Source organism: Myotis brandtii, unplaced genomic scaffold (genome assembly GCF_000412655.1).
Source record: "Myotis brandtii unplaced genomic scaffold, ASM41265v1 scaffold131, whole genome shotgun sequence".
Lineage (NCBI taxonomy): Eukaryota > Metazoa > Chordata > Mammalia > Chiroptera > Vespertilionidae > Myotis > Myotis brandtii.
Genome location: NW_005354632.1, coordinates 5,389,687 through 5,393,139, shown reverse-complemented (window position 1 = coordinate 5,393,139; position 3,453 = coordinate 5,389,687).

Sequence of the window (3,453 nt, the reverse complement as noted above, 5' to 3'; positions counted from 1 at the left end):
ATTACAGTTATGAAGTAGCAATGAAAATAATTTTATGGTTGGGGGTCACAACATGAGGAACTGTATTCAAGGGTGGCGGCATTAGGAAGGTTGAGAACCTAGAGCCTCCCTGTGGTGGCCTCAGATGTCAAATAAGCAGACAACTACAGTATATGCAAGCTAGTATGCAAATTGTATGGCTTATTGGTTTTCCCTAGCATCCTTGAAACAAATTTAAGTACTGTAGTAGTAACAGTTACCCAAACACATTACCTGTTCTTTCATGCCTCAGAGCCTTTGCCCAAGCTACCTCTAACTAGACCAGTGGTTCTCAACCTTCTGGCCCTTTAAATACAGTTCCTCATGTTGTGAGCCAACCATAAAATTATTTTCATTGCTACTTCATAACTGTAATGTTGCTGCTGTTATGAATCGTCATGTAAATATCTGATATGCAGGATGGTCTTAGGCGACCCCTGTGAAAGGGTCGTTCGACCACCAAAGGGGTCGCGACCCAGGGGTTGAGAACCGCTGAACTAGACTATCCTTTCCTCTTTGCCTACTAACTCCAAATAATTCTTAAATTTCAACTCATACCTTTGCAATCATAACCAAAGAAGCAGGAGTAGCTTTATCCAATACCCTTGATTATTCAGAACAACCTACCAATCGGGTCGGATTTTTAGTACTTGGTACTTTATACAATGGCTTCTTAAGTTACTCTAGATTCATGGTGGTTTTGAACAATAAAATGTTCAGAACACTAGAACATTTAATTCATTATTTTAGTGACACATGGCAATTATTTTAATTATTTACTCATTTATTCAATCATGAACACTGACTACATGACTGTTGGCTAGGCTTTTGTTTTTAAAGAAAATTGATGGAAAATCAAAGCAATTTAAAAAAATATTTTATTGACTTTAAAGAGAGGGGAAGGGACAGGGGGAAAGAGAAACATCAATGTGAGAGCCCGAAACCGGAATCAAACCAGCAACCTTTTGGTGCCGGGGGCAATGCCCAACCAACTGAGCCACACTGGCCAGGGCTCAAAGCAATTTTTAAGAGAAACAATGAAGTTGGAAGATATAACCTACCTAATTTCAAAACTTGTTATAATGCTACAATAATCCAGATAGTTTGATATTGGTGAAAAGATAAATATAAAGATCAATGGGACAAAATGGAGTCCAGAAATAAACCCATACATGGTGGGTCAAGTGATTTAAAAAACTTTTTTTAAAATAATGATTTTAGAGAAAGGGAGAAACATTTGTCCCACTTATTTATGCATTCATTGCTCGATTCTTGTATGTGCCCTGACCAGGGGTGGAACCCACCATCTCGGGGTATCTGGACTTGTTTCCATGTTCAGCCTCTTCTCTGCCTATCAGACTGCCCAGTCCATTACCACCTGTAGAAACTCGTGCTTTTTGTAGCCTTCACTCCCAAACACATGCGCCTTCTCTAGGTTGACAGTAGCTTTTGAGAGAAGACAGATTCTGACTCATTTTCACACTTTCCCCCACCTCCTCCCGCCCTCTCTGGCCCCATTTCGGTGCCTCCACCAATGTTTACCACTCATTCTGCCTCCAAAGAACGTTAAGAACTCGGGGAGAAAGGGCCGAAAACGCACCTAACAGAATTCCTGGAGCATCTACTGGGCCCTCCAAGTGTGGTCGCTCTTTCCATGCTTAGCCCGCCCAGATGTTATCTCGATCTTACAGTTTCATAAATTTAGGCGCAAGCAAGACCTCTGCTCGGACGGTACAGCCCGAGGGAGGACAAAAAGACCTTGCATTTCTTGTATGTGCCCTGACCAGGGGTGGAACCCACCATCTCGGGGTATCTGGACAAAGTTCTAACTAACTGAGCTAAACGGCCAGGGCCTAAGTCTAGGTATTTAGCCAAGAGAAACAAAAACATGTCGGAATAAAGACTAATACACAAATGTTCATAGCAGCTATCATTTGTAATAGCCCAAAATTAGAAACGAAAATGGCCATCAATACATGATTGGATACACAACTTGTGGTAAAACCATACAATGTAATACTACTCTGTAAAACAAATACCACATAACCAGCTTATACAATCAATAAGAATGAATTTCAAAATTATGCTGAGTCAAAGCAGCCAGGCAAAAGAGAACACAGTGTATGATTTCATTTGAAACTCCAGGCTGAAGCTTCAGTGGCCCGATTCCTATCCAGCCATGACTCCCCTCTAAGCACATTTCCCAGCTCTTGCCAACTGGGATGTGGACTCTCGTACAAGCCTTGATCTACCCAACTTGTTTCCATGTTCAGCCTCTTCTCTGCCTATCAGACTGCCCAGTCCATTACCACCTGTAGAAACTCGTGCTTTTTGTAGCCTTCACTCCCAAACACATGCGCCTTCTCTAGGTTGACAGTAGCTTTTGAGAGAAGACAGATTCTGACTCATTTTCACACTTTCCCCCACCTCCTCCCGCCCTCTCTGGCCCCATTTCGGTGCCTCGCCCAATGTTTACCACTCATTCTGCCTCCAAAGAACGTTAACGGAACTCGGGGAGAAAGGACCAAAAACGCATCAAACACAATGCCTGGCGCATCTACCGGGCCCTCCAAGTGTGGTAGCGCTTTCCATGCTTAGCCCGGCCAGATGTTATCTCGATCTTACAGTTTCATAAATTTAGGCGCAAGCAAGACCTCTGCTCGGACGGTACAGCCCGAGGGAGGACAAAAAGACCTTGCATCGTAATGTCATGGAGGCGTGAGGGCCACCATCCCTTCCAGGGAATCTTAAAACTGTGACCTCGGGAGGCTCCACATACTCCGCAGGCTTTAGGGCCGACTTTGCAAGCACACACACAGTCATGCGAGCTCTCTCGGTCTCGGTTCCGAGAGCGGAGGCCGGGACCCCCATCCCAACACTACAACATCCGAACCGGACCCGCAAAGCCGCCCTCGGGCTGGCTCCCCAATTCCCAGAGGAAACGCGAGAGTCGGGAACAGGAGGCGCCCGCAGAGACTCCAGATTTCTTATGATAGGGTGGCTCAGTGGATCAGGTGGAATGGGTTTAATAATGACTTCAATAGTAACCACATATGTCCATGTCTCTGTTATCTAATGATGCATAAATAGCAAACCATCCTCAAACTTAGTGATTTAAAACGATGACCATTGATTATTTCTCTCAATGGTAGCCTAGGCACATCATGGTGGTTCTTCTGCTGGTCTTCTCTGGACTCATTTGAACATGATGCTCTCACTCACATGCTGGCTATTGGTGCTGGCTGTCCTATGACTTGGCAGCTGGGTCTTGAGAGCATAAGTAAATGACTCAATGTTTCTTAAAGCCTAGGGCGTCACATCCGCCGGCCCGCCATCTTGTTCCCAGGGGCAGTTGGCGGAAGAGATCGTGCTCCCCGGCCGCCGGCTCGTCTTCCGCCGGGAGTTCTCGCGGCCCGCGTCTCGGCGTCTCTGCTC